The 15,813-nt window shown below is 39.4% G+C and overlaps 1 protein-coding gene across 2 annotated transcripts in view; it reads left to right on the top strand.

Moving 5' to 3' along the window:
• The first annotated feature begins 217 nt into the window (after positions 1 to 217).
• Positions 218 to 15,813, top strand: part of mamo (zinc finger protein 628-like) — a 58,322-nt gene continuing 42,726 nt past the window's right edge. For both annotated transcript variants that reach the window (XM_089596787.1, XM_014353360.3), the window contains exons 1-2: positions 218 to 423; positions 3,363 to 3,457. The gene's annotated coding sequence lies outside the window, so the exon portion shown is untranslated. The remainder of the gene's footprint in view (positions 424 to 3,362; positions 3,458 to 15,813) is intronic.

Below are 15,813 nucleotides of genomic sequence, written 5' to 3' on the forward strand. Positions count from 1 at the left end.
GACGAGCTCCCCGACAGTAGGCCGGCGACGTCACTGTGGGCCGGTTCGAGGCAAGCCTTCTTTCACCTACCCTATCACTCTCTGTTTTCGCGTACACATCATTCATTGCTATTATTATCGTTATAAAATCATATACTATTATTGTTATGCATACGTAACATTTCACATTTGCATGCGCGAACATCGGAAAACAAATAACGTCAACAATAGACTCCGGTGCGAATCAACATCCATCGGCGGATAGTTTGCTAAAAGTTCAAGAAAATTGAAAAAAAAAATCTTGGGTGCTCGTCTCCGTCGTTCCGGCCTTTTCTTTTCGCTTAAAGCCCCCAAAGAGGTGCGACGTGAGACGCGCTTCTTCGATGTAACGGCGATATCCGGGGCTCACCTTTACAACAAACTAATCATTTTTCATGTAGCAAGGTAATAATAAAAAAAAAAAAAGAAAAATACATCGTATGAACAAAAACATCTCTAGGGTTGTCTTCCTCCTGTTGTGTCCACTTCTCAAACTGTCAGTCACGCTCCGCTCGGCACTCGCGCGAGCTTTTCCATCCCCCTCCCCCCGCCCGCCTTGATTTTCATTTTTATTGCACGTGCACAGAGTGTCCAAGATCAAAGAAAAAAAAAAAAAAAAAAAAAAAAAACCCACGGAGGGAGGAAAGAAAAAGTGCGCGTTGAGCTTTTGGCGCGCTGCACTGTCACGGAAGAAAAGCTGCTAGCCCTGCGTCGTGGTTCTCTATTTTTAAAAGAGAGCACCCTCGGCCGAGAACTACTGCTCCGCTCGTGAAAATTGACAATGTCATTTTCGTCCAAGAGCACGGCCGAGGAGTGTTATGTGTGAGCGCGCATGTGTGCGCTCTCGGCCTTCGCCCGGTGCGTGCGCTGCAGAGTATACATCATTAGAGACCGTCAGCTGAGCCAAGCGAAAAAGAGAGAGAGAGAGAGAGGAAATGTATCGTCGATCGGAGCTTTTGAATGATGCTTGCTACGTTGTCCATATGCAGCTTGCAGTGAGGACTCATGTGATTTTACTCGTACCGTATTTACGATGTGTCTTTGTTTTTTGTTTTTTTTTGTTTTTTTTTTTTTCCTTTTTACATGTAGTATTATCATTGGTGAAACAAAAGGGTAAAGTGCTGTATAGAGGAAAAGAGTTGGGCTAATATAACACAGTGCAACAAGAGAGACTCGAGTGGAGTGATGCGTTTAATTGTTTAGCAAGGTTGTACGTATATGAGTACCTACTCGTGTGCAGTGGTGGTAACAATCGTTTTTTTCCTCCCCCAAAACTGAGATACACCAGAGCACGTGTGAATACAAGTCTTTGCATGGCGTTCCACATGCATACAGTGATTACAAAAAGCGAGGGACAGTTCAAAAGTGTGATGGACAATTATCGACGGGCATCGCAGCATGAGCAGCAGCTCGCGTGCGTCACGCATCGGAACACGTGAAAATCAGTGACATCGACTACAAGAGGTGGGGGGGAGGACGTGTGAATACATTCGCTCTCTCACGCGCGCGACTCAGTGTGCTATCCGCGGGAATCTTTCTCTCTCTCTCTCTGTCTCTCTCTCTCCCTCTCTGCGTGCCTATTGAGACATCTGATCGATGACACTTGCTAAGTAGAATCGTCGTTTTTTTACCACTTCCAAGGGTAGTTTTGATTTTTCAACGTTTTCCGTTTGGCTTAAGATGTTTTTAGAGTTAGTTAACAGGTGATGATTTTTATTTTTTCAATTCTATGCAATTTGTGATCGTGTTGGTGCGATATTTTCATGCAATTTTGTTGAACACCTAAGCGGGTACTTCAATCGTGCTAAGTGCAAAGTTTTGTATTACTGTGATTTTTTCAATATATTATTTCTCGTCAACGCTCACGTGATATTTCGATGGATTTGTTTTTTCGATGAAACGATAAAATTTTACCAGCTGATTTCGTATCATCGATTTGTTTGAAGATAATCGAGTAGTGCATTTCGTTTTTGTTCATAAAATAGTTGAGTATGTAGCTGTTTATAAGGTATAATGATCGATATACTTATAAAACTACATGTAAAACATAAATTCAGTCACCAGAAGTGCGAAGGTGTCGTGGTTAGTGTTAGATACGATGATTACGATGTTTTTTTACTTGAACGGCATCATTAATTTTACTTATCTCGTTTTAATGTCTCTTTCATACGCAGTTTACGCGTCAGACAAGAAAAAAAGACGGTCTTTTACACGCGACAGCTTCAAAATTCATTTCAAAGAGTAAACAAATTATCTCGAAATCTCACTAGCGTCGATAATAAGTTAAAAATATAATATCAAGCAATACATTTCAATCGTACTTGGCATCACTCTTTTATAGAATACCATATGTTTTTAAGACTAAAAAAAAGATATGTTGCAAAACTACGTAGTATTCACCCAACTAGTGTACGGAACAATTAAAACGTACAAGTGCACGTCATTCGCAGCAGAAATGTATAAAAGTAAATTTCAAGCTGTACTACTCTACATAAACAAGCCGATAAAAATAATTGAGCAAACAAATTTCATCACCACAATGGCGATAACGTAACATCCGCGTAAAATAGCCTCTCACAAAACATCGTTACCATATACGCGCTCCCGCACAGCTGAGAACGCGAAATTCCCACGAACAGCTGATCGCGCACCGCTTTTTTCCGCAAATCGAGTGCACGATCAATAACTACAGAGATCTCTGCTGCTGCTGCTGCTGTTACGCACGAGCACGTACACACGTACGGAGACACCCACGGATGGCGCGCGTGGGTGGCCGGGTGGTTCGTAAATATGAAAATTTCCGAAAGCTCGCCGCGACCTTGTCCACGCGCGCGCACACACAATTTGGCAAACGACCCACTGCTGCTGCACGCAATTTCGTTTTTCCCGATGCAGCGTTGCACATGCATATCCCACACGCGAATCCATGAAACCAGCGTACAAATATATTGCAGCCCAAGTGAGCCAATGCGGAGTATAAAAGAGAAACACGCTGTACCATATATGTAACATCTCGGCGCAGCGACGGATGTATTTTCGCGAAAAGCACCGAGCCAAAAATCTCACCCTCTTTTTCTCTTCTCTCGCTCTTTTCTTCGACACTCATCCTTTTTGTGCGTCTGCAGCTACACGCACAACACCCGCGGGCTCTTTCTTTTGGAGCTCGTTTGTTTTTCCCTCTCCCCCCCAACCCCTCATCCTCCTTTTTAGCGCACACTCCATCTTTGTTCTTTTACTTTGTCACGGAGAGCGATCGCTGATGTTATTTCGTTCTTTCCCACACTACCCGGGAGTAAAAAAAAAATCAAGTGCTGATCAAAGACGTTTGCATTGTCATTTTTAAGATCCGAGGATGAGAAGTTTGGACGGCAACGAAGTGATTCTTGGAGCTTTTCTTCGGCTTGCTCTCGTCAAGTGTATGGTTTTCAAAAGATTACAGGTAAGATTTTTTTTTAGCCCTTTTATTATTATTATCATGATTTTCTCTTTTCCGTCGTCTCATGTGATTTGTGTCATCGGCAAAAGAGCCATCGCGGAAAATGTTACTGCGGTATTTATAAAAAATGATTTATGACTGTTCGCGTACGCGTGATCGTTTAAGAAAGCCGAGATGATAAAACAAACTTAAATCAATACAACACTTCGGAGTCATACTTTATTAAAAGCATCGGAAAATTTCTTTTATTACTATATTTTTAATCATTTGGCTTCAATCTTGAATTTATCACTACATAGGCGTCAACATTATGTATAGTACACTCGAGTATCAGCACTAAGATAGGGCACCGGAGTACGAAATTTTTTTTCCCCCTTATTATCGCGGAAATTCTTACGATAGCGCTAAAATTACCGTAACAGTGATTAAAATTTGTAATAGGTTATTTATAAATAAATCATCGACCAATCAGCCGATGTAGCATGGCTTGGAAATGTATTTTTGTAAACGAAAAAATAATATGAATTGGTGCAAAAATTGTAAAACAAAGAGGTGTTACTTAAAGGAATAAAAACTTGAGGACAATCGTTTTTTAAATAATTTTGTAAAAATCAAACGATATTATGCCCAAAAACAAATGATAGATGGACCGTTGTCATTAAAATATAATAACGGTGTGCACAAAAAATTTCAGGGTATTAAATTTAGTTTACTGTGACGTACAATGAGTTAAAATCATTTAAGGGAAGGCGTACCATCATTACTATTAACTTCTGTGCTTAGGGACCGCACAATATTTCAAAGACTTTTTTTAGCTTTTTATAGTCACTAATCATGATTATAGAACAAGTAAATGAAGATTAATTATTATTAAACGAAGATTAACATTCATTGGTAGGTGTACGAATTATTATGTACTACCGTAAAATAACTTACATTTGCAAATATTTCTTGTGACACATTATTAGCTTCTTCAGTTTAAACACACTATGGTGCGATATCAATAACTGTCACATTTATTAAGAGGATAAATCGTTACCACTTGTTCACATCAAAATTAAATTTTAACTTTTAACGTGATGGATGGATATTTGACTTATAAGTGTTAAATGAAAATTAATGAGACGAAAATGTTTTTGAAAATTATGTGTCAATTCAACAAACTTTTACATCCAAATTAGATATTTGTAAAATCGGCGATCCAGAAGAATAACTTTCCTACTTAAAATAATTATATTTCCCACCCTTTCCCTGATTCGCAGAAATAAAATACCAGGCTCTTATATAATATACACACATATACATAGATACACCAATATTTTTACGTATGCAGCTATATAGGCAAGACTCGGTTCACATAAATCACTTCTTATTATTATTCTTATGCGTCGCATGCGTGCCAGAGAGCTTGCACCTATTGTTACGCAGGCCATTTAATTTATCATACGAGTATTGCAATTTAGTTGGGTGTCATCAAAACAATCGTTTCTGAGAATCGAGTGAAAAATCATACTGATGATCATTTCATCATTCGGTCGCTCTATAGATACTCGCGTTTAAATATCCAACTCATCCGAACCGTAAATTGGCCTTTGACCCCCTGTTTCCACAAGGAACTGCGAAATTAAAAATAACCTGCAAAAAATAAAATTCAACAGGGCAACAAGAAGCCCGAATAGAAGAGCTACGCGGTACCGCATAGTATATAACGCTCGTTTCGCGAAGGTCACACGCGTCCCCCTCCCGTTGCTTCCTCTGGCTCGTGCACAGACTCCCACTCTGTCATCTGCGTCTCTGTGCGACAGTTGCACGTATAACGCGTGTGTGTATATATAATTGTAGTTACGCGTCAAACCCTATAGCTGATGCCGATAGCTGATGCTGATGCCATATATATATATATATATATATATGCGTCGACGCTCTCGGAAAAACAATTTAGAGAGGCGCGAGTCCGTCGCGTTGCGTTAGACGCCGCGTTAACTTTTAGCGCTTCTGCTATACACTGCTTGCAGTGATGTTTTTTTTGTTCTCTGTTTTTCCGTGCGAATACACTGCATACAGCGTTTAGATTGACGTTTGACGTCGGGCCGCGATTGATTGCAGGATGATTTTGGTTTGATCCCCTATGATTGTGGCAAATCGGGAGGAAGGTAAATTAGGTGCTGTCACCGAGAGTTTATTTGCGGTACTGCGGTTAGAAGTTGTCTGTACTGATCGGAAAAATAGTAATGCCCAGCTGTGTATTTACGGTAGTTGTCGAGGGATCGATTGTTTTACCAAAGTTACAAAGTTCCTAGTACGGACTGTTTGGAGTAAATGTACAACGACTGTTATCCTCTTTTTATTCGTACCGCGTGATGCGATGAAAATATTTTTATAGCGACACCGGTAACTTTTTATATACGTGACGTACGCCAGAGAAACTTTTTCCGTAACTTGGCAACTTCCATGGGCACAACTTTATCCTTACACCTAGAATTATGTCATGTATTGAAATAGAAAATAATAATTGTTTTTGTTGTTATTGTTCTCGTTTTATTTTTATTTCCAAAAGCTAATAACTGTACGATTAATCCTTACCACACATACTTTATCATAATCGAGTTGGTATCAGACCCTTTCAATTTATTACAGATCATATTCGTCGAATTTTTTTTTTTGCGAAAACAAAAAACAACAAACATTTCACTTATACGTTTGATCAAAACCGTCGATCAAGGGCTTAATGGAGCATGAGATACGGGTAGTAAAAGGGAGAGAGAGAGTGAGTATAGTTTACTGTCGTTGTGTCGGTCAATTGGCTCTGTCTTTGCGGTGGCCTTCGTCAAGCTGCCGTGGTTTTTCAATTAAAAACTTCACGGGTTAAAAAAAGAAAGAAAATAACAGCAAATGCAAAATGACGATGTTTGACACACGTTTCTCTTTTTTCCGTTTTCATAATGTTCTGGTCGTCTTTCTTCCATTTTTCTTATAGCTTCCAACTGTACAGGAGCAAAGATCGTTTTTATCGCTCGTGGGCGATTAGTCGTATCCCACCCCTATGTATTCTACTAATACACGTAGGTCGCAGATTTTCGTTCCCTCCGCTTATTTCTCATTTTTTGCACTTCAAATCAACCGTAGAAGGCCGAAGTTTTTATTGCCGGCTGGCGTGACCAACTTCTTGGCACTGTGGGGGTGGTCATGCAGAAACGGAGGCTCGCCGCACTGCTGCGCGGGGTGAAAGTTAGAAACGCATTAGTCCGCTAAACTGACACTCCGCTGGGGCTCGGACGGGCTTCGATCGGGCATTATAAGTTTGCCTACTGGTTGTGAGGCTGTGGCTGACCCCGTGGCACCTTCGTCGGCAGGAAGCAACTTGCTCTTTGTGAAAGTGAATTAAATTTGCCGTGCGAGGATTTTTTAGCGGATTTTTCGGGTCTTGTCTTCCGAAAGTTCTAAAAGGGTAGAGGAGATCGCTTGGGGGTGGATGACCACTAACCATACTCATACAGCGATATTCTTACAGAAAGATCCACGTGCTATGATTATAACTCGCAATCTTTAGTCAATAGCATTGTAATTAAAATTGATGCATGTAAATTTTTCAATGATGTGTTACAATTTATACAGTAGGAGGTATGTTTTTATGCTACATAACGATGTCCATGCTCCGATTGACAAAAAGAGAAAGCGAGATGAGAAAAAAAAAAGAAAACTCTCGGACGGATGTAGTTCGTCATCAGTACTCACTGCCTCAGGAGCGAGAGTTGAGGCGTCGACGGCTAGACGTCCGATTAGCGTCGCATCATAACTCAGTCCGTTGTTGACTAGGTCCGCGCCTCCACCTTTCCTTCTTTGTTTTTCTGCTGTTGTGTGTCAGAGTTGTGACCCGTGGGTGGAAAAGTGTCGCGAACAGCCAGTCGCATCGTTAAGAGCCTCAACTAACGACCAGTGGTGCGCAGGTACATAAGATATTGCATGTCGTCGTTTACTCGCGCGTAAAAGTAACACCCCCAACGTACGTGTTTCAAAGGAAAAAAAGAAACGTAGAGGTGAACCTTAATGAGTGCGTGCAGTGTGAACTAGTCTTAGGATGGCACAAGCGTAGCGGGAACATGGATGGCGAGTTCGGGGGAAGAATACTACATTGTAGGGAAAGGGAAAAAGGATGATTTAATGGTCATATTGTTTCAATTGTGTGCTTTGACTTTACATTATTGGCATGCAGTGAAAATTCAATCCTCGGACCCTTATCGAAATTATTGGTAAAATGAGCTTTGTCGAGCTATGATTTAATGATACTCCAGGTACAAAGATTACTGTCGTCATTATTATGGATAATAAACTTTTTCACGAACACTGTCATACGACAGTAAATATTATTACTCCAAGCAAAAATTACTATATCAAAAGTTTAAACTCGTCTGTGAGTTAAAAAGGAATTTCTCCGTCCATCCGCTTTGTAATTTAATTGTCATTTTATGATATTCGAATAGATTCGAATAGAAATTAAAGTATCATTAAGACGCCTTGGCGCGTGCGAGTAAAAAGTGTACATGTACATACTAAAACCCACTGACAGGTTGAAAGAGTTTCCTGCCTAAAAAATCGATTTCCCTCGATGACCCACAAAACAAGAAAGCAGCCCTTGCAAAAGTTTCAGGCGACAAAACTTACCCATACACAGCAACGATAAAAGTTGTAAGTCAGGAAACACAGTTACGACGACTGTGCACGGAAACTCCTCTTCTCTGTCGAGCATTTCGTTGAATGACGTGACACTGAAAGGCTGGGAGTGCAGTGTAAGGGCTCGTCGCCCGTAAAACGACCAATTGATGAGGGGCACTAAACATTAAAATCCACTAGGTGAGCGACAAAGGGCCAAGAAAGATTCCGTAAAGGGGGAAAAGTCGCACCGCGGACGAGGGGCGCAAAAAAGTTGGCAAACAAGGAGGAAACAGCGGTGCCGAGGTGGGGAAGGGCAGAGAGACGGCACGACCTACAGCGAGAGCTCTCGTTCGCTTTTTACGAGGTCCTCGTGGTAGTACATAAATGCGCGTAGTGAGAGTTTTACAAACCCATAACTTTGACGATACACAAGCTCGTACACGTGCTTGGAGCGCGTGTGAGGTGGGTCGACGCACTTACTGCATAACTGTCGGAATTCAGCTGAGAAGCCATTTGAATTGTTTCCAAATGGCTCCTTTCTTCGCTGCCACGTGCGCCGGAGCCTCTCATCCTCCTCATCTTGCTGTACCTACTTTCCTCGTTTTGTTCTTCCGTTCGGTGGATTCGTGCCGCTCCTATATTGTGTCGCTTTTGCTTTTACTTGACTTGGGAATTCATACCAACAATTACACGATATACTTATAATTGTTTGAAGGTTGACTTTTTCGTACGTTGCTTCTTGAGAGTAGATTTTTCGTGTTAAATAAATAACAGATTCTTATTGTTACGTGAGATAGCGAAAAAGACTTTACTCGCACAAATGAGAATCAAGTAGTTTTTTAAGTTGTGTGATAACAAATTTTGCTAAACATTTTTAATTGGAAAACTACAGGGAAAATTATGAATGATCGATTCGTACTCAGAATGACAACTATATATACATACATTCCGATGATTTGACTGATTAATACTAATGAATTCGCACATTCTCCTCTCGACATTATACTAATCATGGCGCATGTCAAAGTGCCGGTTTTGTTTTTTTCAATTAGGTCATAGTTTGTACATTTTTTTCAATCAATAACTACATGTATTAGAATTATTTTGTATACTTCAACTTATTCTGTTGGGCCGAAAAAAAAATGTAGTCAAAGATTGGAATTTCAGTACGACCCAGCTTATCTTCACGAGAAATCATACACACGTCGTTGAAGGTGTAGAATAATAAATGCAATTAACCATAATCACTTTATAATACGCATACCATTGATTCACATAAATATTCGTACTTAGGCAACTTTGTTTTTCATTTATTTATACAAGCATTTCACATACTAACCCCCAATCAATTTTTATCATTTAATGAATGTTATTCAAATCGAGTTAATTACCATTTTCTTGAGATGATTATTTCAATCCAGGGGACATTTCATTCATCCATGGAAATATAGGTATTTAAACTTGTCTCATATTCACAATCGGAATGGGTTACTTACATGTAGGAACAGAAGTGACAAGAATATACTTATCATTTACTGAAATTTTCATACCATAGTTATTTCAAAGAGCGGTACACGCATGTGCACATTTGATTCATATGAAACTTTACATTTTTTTTATTTTTTTTTTATAAAAAACCAATTTACTAATAAAAAAAAACAAGATCAATCACGTTATGAGAGCCACGTCGTAAAAAAAGTAAGCTTTTCGAGCCATTGGATACTTAAATGTATTGAAAAATTGTAAAAAATCACACAAATCGCGATCATGTAACACAAAGTTGCCTTCTCTGCCCAAAAAAAGTAAAACAAAAAAATTCCGAACGAATAATCAAGCTGCTCATAACGCCTCTACAGAAAAGCGCATAATTAATCAATGCATACAATCATGCGTGGACTCCCCGGCGTCGCGTCAAGTTGAGGGGAAAAAAAAAGTCAGAACTCCTTCGCTCTTATTTAGGAAAAAAAATCTAAGCGCGTGAGCTTGGCTTCATGCGCAAAACAAATTATATCTAACGACACCAAAAAAACACCTCGACGCAGTTCTCTCATTACATCGAAACAAAGTTTCATGCCGAGCAAAAAAGAGGAAAAGGAAAAAACGTCGGGGAAAATTAGTGAGGAAAAAAAAGCGCGGCAGGCTGCGTGTGTACATAATCGGAAGGCAAATTACGTGCGTCTGAAAAAAAAGAGAGGCATACCGCGGAGAGCAAAAAAAGAAGATGAAGACGTTGTTGCTAGTCGTTGCGTAAAACGTACCTATAATACGCATGCTAATTACGCGTTAGAATGTCCTATGCGCAGCATAAACAGTGCCACACGAGAGCCAAAGTGCATAATATTTTACACACACGCGTCACGCCTCCCGACCGCAAAGTGCACTTTGAAGTTTTAATTTTGATTACCGATAGGAAATCAGGTTTTTTCCCTGGCGTGCAACAAACGCATATATACCCGCAGCTTATTTTCAATGCTCTCTACATTTATGTCGGAGTACATGATGATCCGTATAACCACAACCTCGTTCTGTCAATTAAAACTACACGTTACACGAGTATTAAAGTATCTTTCTCTCTTCAGCAAGTGCAGCTTCCTCAATTGGGTAGCACAGAGTATTAGCAATACACGTGGATGAGAACGGGGGGCGTATAAGCCGCGACGCGTGCCAGCCTGTACAATGCGCGCATCAATTAACGAGGAGTACAAAGTTTCGCGTTGGATCGTTCTCTGCCACACAGGCCGACTCACTTGTACACAGTTTTCCTTGTATTCACACCAAGGCTTTACAAATAACGATAACATTACGGATGAAAGGGAGCTGCAGGCGCATTATATTTTTACGGCATCCCACACACCTGTTGGGATTATCGTGGGGATAACCGGTGCAATTATTTTCGCTGTGAAATTTGTGCACCGGTGATAATAGCGCCGCTTGGGGCGTGAATCGCGGTATCAAAAGCCGTAGGTGAGCTAAGTGTCATCCGTACTTGCGATTACCATTTCGATTTCCCCCCTCGCGCCTCTTTACGTTTTTCCGGCATATACTTATACGTATGTAACACGCTGACATCCTCCTTATATCCTCCTCTTTTAGCGCTCGCGTGCGTGCGTAAGCTCGACGCATGCACGCGCACGTGCGCGCTTTTTCACATGGACACCGATATTACATCTGCATAAGCTTGCACATGTACGTGCGGATACTTGAAGCGGAGTGTGCACGCGCACCTTGAACGATAATATTTATGATGACAAATTTCGCGTTGCAAAAGTCATGTAGAACGAAAATTTGCGACTCTTTGAAACATGGTAGAGCTGCTGCGGGGAGATTAAAATATTAAGAATACACCCACTCGCGGTGTATGTACGGGGCGCGAAAGATGTTTAGGCGAAATTTATGGCGTGCGATTTTTAATTTGGTGCGCCGTGGATCGTAAATTTTGCATTTTCATTGAGCCGTGCTTTTTCGTTTTTGTTTCTGTTATTTGTATCTTATATATGGTATTTGCGTGATGCTACACCATACTTCGATATCTAAACTTGTACGCTGATAATCGGCCATTAGTTTTGAGGTGACTGCCTTTACACAGGTGCCAATTTGGATTTTCAAGAGCTTGAATTGGCTACGAAAAATGATATCCCTTGCTAAAAGTAGCTGATAAAATTAGATGCGTTTTAGGTGTTTGTTAAATTAATGGCTTTTATCGCATGGATTAGATTTAGTTAACATCAGGAACTGGGAACGTAAGGTGTGACTGCAGCGTTTAAACATTTCGATCGTAGTTGCACGAATTTCTTGTACACTTTAAAAATGTTGAAACTGATATTTGATCATTCGTTAATTTTCTTTATTAGTTGAACACATTTTTATCTATTAACATTAACTCACTTCTATCTCTATAATTATACATGAATAATATACAGTTCTTATTTTTCAGTACAATTATGAACTTAAAATGTGTAAAAATATTTAGAAAAAATTTTTGGTGTTATCAAAAAGACCTTTACATACTTTTTCAGAGATCAATTAAAACTAAAAGTTAAAAAATGTACCTAGTATTACAGAAACGTCAGAAAAATAAATTCTAGAATGATAATTATTTCGATACACTAATTGTACTTATTCTATTTTATATTTGAAATAATTGTTTTTTCCAAGAATGATTTATTTTTGTTACTGTAATGATCAGATATTGCTTAATTTTTCAAAAGATTATGGACACTGCACTGTTTTCATTCTTTCCCATATTTCACTACAATTTTATAGCTTAACCCTTCCTCTCTTCTCTACAATCTCTGTTTGCGACTTGATTTTTTAGTTTACATCCTAAATTATAATAGTAGTTAATTCTACTTTACTTATTGTTTTCTCTCTTTTCAAGTTCTATTTCTAATCTCACCATCTACTTGATCAATCTACAACTTTAAAGTTCTCACACCAAGTCCTGTATCATTTTTTGCTATAATTATCAATAACCACTTGTGGTTTTCTTGTTGTTTTAATTTCTCCTAAATATTAAGTATTCTCTAACTTAACTTTAGGCATTTTTCCCATAAAATTTTCCTTTGCATAAGGATTTTCTATTAACTTTTTCAAACAAGTACTCATCGCTCACTTTCTTCACAACTGTCTCTTTTTTGTGTTTCTCCCTGTACCTTGTCAATGTATCTCTACCCTCGTACTTTTCCCCTCTTCAATATAATCAAATGTTTGGTATTTTCCTCGAATCTCTTATGACCAACTCCGAAAAAAGGGCAGACAATCTTTAAATAGCTTTTAAGAAAAAAAAAAATAATAAAATTATTTAATATACACGTACACTCAAATTGTTCAAAAGAAATTAAAGATGAAAAAAGGGGCAATGGACAGAGCCATGGAATTGAGCAGTAGTTGATCAGCTTGGCTTAAATTAGTTTTCTTCGCGCGTACGCGTTGTTGAAGTGCATACAAACTTTACGCGATCGGTGATTGCACAAAGGGCCCTCACCTATACCTGCATACAGATATAAGTACGAGAGAGCAGCTATAGGGCGAAAGAGAGAAGGGAGGAGCGAAAGGCGCGTGCAGCCAATGCAATACCTCTGCTGGAGAGCTTTGTGTTGTACAAGTCGTATGCATGTATGTATGCACTCAGAAATATATATATTATATACACATCCAGTCGTAATTCGTAATCTATATGCACTTGTATGCGTGCGCGCGTGTTAAAAGCTATGCGTGCTAGTCCCAACATCATACGATGTATATGTCTTAAACGGATTGACCCAAAGAAAACCTCTAAAATCGCATAAATAACCCGCTCGCGCTTCTACGCCTTATATAAGGGTGGAGGCGAAGAGGCAGCGGACAGCGTGTATTTTTTGTTTGTGGGTGCGTCGACTTCGTCGTCTTCTTCCATCGGATACAGTATAACGTGCACGTGTGCCTATACACGTGTATGATATACCTGGCGCAGGTGTTGCTGCGGACTCAGCCAGCGCGAAGCCATGTAATTTCTGTGTTTTACACCACCACTACTTCCACTGCCTATTACTACTACTACCCGTACTATGGCGGGCACTCTCGCTCCAGTTTGTAGCGAATAACAAGGGATTTGGCTTTTTTTTCCTGCATTGCTGCTTATTTTTATACCTTTTTCGGCACGGATATTCCACGGGATTCCCTAGTATTTTTACAAAAGCTGCAACACCACATAAATAGGCTATTGTTAGTGTAAAACTAGTTTTGTAATCTTACATGAGGGCAATCGGAGTGATGTTAACGTGACCTATACAGTATGAATAGATTCATACAAACAGACTGCCTTCAAATATGTAAGCCTACTTGGGATTATAATTTGTTCATACAGCTGTTTTTTACACAATAGATGGTTTTAAATTCTTCAAGTTCAGTAAATTTCGTCTAAGGGAACTTTTTTACTAGCTCGAAAACTGGAGGACTTTGAAAAAAAAATAGAAAATGATTCGGTTTATTGCTAACGACTTTTTCAATTAATATTTTAGGCGTACATTGATAATCAAAGCAAACTATAAAAATTCAAAAAACGTTAAATTTTCTTCCATAAATTTTACGACAACAGGAAATCGAAAATAAATTATTAAAAAATTAGCAATTAATTAAAAATAATTAGTATAGTTGTACTTTTTTTCTGGTGTTACAGTTTTAGTCGTGCTTTAAAGAGAAAAAGATAATTTTTTTCAGCTACGTGTTTTTCTCTCTTTCTTTTAACAGCTAATGGTTTACCACCTCATTTGCTGCTCGAATGATTCATTGATTTTGATGCAAAGTATGATTAATGTTCCATGTTTAGTATCTATTTTTCTCTGTGACCCTACAACCAATTAATTGTTTTCTCAAAGCACGATCCAAAACAAAAATATTAACCGATCCATCAAAGGCGTGTCGAATTAATTATTTTATCCACAGCCAAGGTCCGTCGGCATCTTCTGGTGCATATTAGCACCACGTGCCCCACGTCGCGGTAATAAAGCTCGCAGCCTTTTTTCATACACACACTCACACCGCTCCCGCAAAAAGAGAGGCAGCGAGCAACTTCCGTGACTAGTTGGCAGCAGGCGGACGGCAAAGATCGATAGATAAGGCGCGCGTGTCCGCGCTAGTTCGCATACGTATGTTACATATGTGCAGTATAGGCACGTAAATGTCGTCCACGTGCAGTGCGCGTTACGTAGTTTTATGTTGAGCGTGGGTGTGTGTACTGTGCGTGCGTATATGTTGCGCTCATGGTATAGGTCACGATCTGAAAAACTACGCAAACTCAGGCTCCCCTTCAAAGACGTCAAAGGCTCCGTAGCCTTGATTGTTTATGGTTGACTACGGGGCATGCATATATTATATACTCCATCATTTCGTACTGCGCTAAACACGAACGATGGTAAGTTGCAGTTTGCGTTAAAATATAATATCGAGTGAAGCGTATAATATTTGTTGTTTATTATGTTGGGTTGATTTAACGTATGAGTTCAATGGCCAAAATGGTTTTGGAGGTGAGATTTTTTTTTTTTTTTTTTTTTTTTTTTTTTAATGCTAACACTATGTGATGTACGTTACGAATATTTTTATCTACCATTAGTAATCACTGTCTACAGAGCGCACATAACTAATCAACAGAGGCTGAAAGTCTGGCTAAATAACGTATATGTAAAAATAAGCACGAGAGCTCATGTTATATATTTCACGTAACTTTTAAATATAAGTTGACCAAGTTTTGTCGAAATGAATAATTTATCCCGACATAACGGGGCTTCAACTTTAAAATATATTCCCGACGAGAGAAACAACCACTTACTTTTTCATTAATTTTTCATACGCAAATACTCTAGTATCGAAACAACACGCGTGAAATCGATACATCGGCAACACTATCACCGCGAGAGCGTACACGAGTGATTCAGATCAAGGCGCCGTTCGCGGTGTGAAACATTGTTTATAATAATATACTTCTATACGAACTATTCGCGTAGCCACTCACGCCGGATTGGGACACTTTGTACGTGCACGCGTGCCACGCTCTCAACACATGGCAGAGCCGTCGTTTCTTCCATTCGTGAGAAAAAAAAAAAAGGAGCAGATTAGTCTGTGTGCCGCGGTGCGAAGAACACCGTTTCGAAGCTCCGCGCTGTTGCATAATCCTCTCGTTCCCGGTAATCTGACTTTGGTAAACGAAAAAAAATAAAATAAATAAATGT

Source organism: Copidosoma floridanum, unplaced genomic scaffold, assembly GCF_036245765.1.
Source record: "Copidosoma floridanum isolate Cflo_tuat_1 unplaced genomic scaffold, Cflo_Japanese_pri ptg000030l, whole genome shotgun sequence".
In the NCBI taxonomy this organism is placed as follows: Eukaryota; Metazoa; Arthropoda; class Insecta; order Hymenoptera; family Encyrtidae; genus Copidosoma; species Copidosoma floridanum.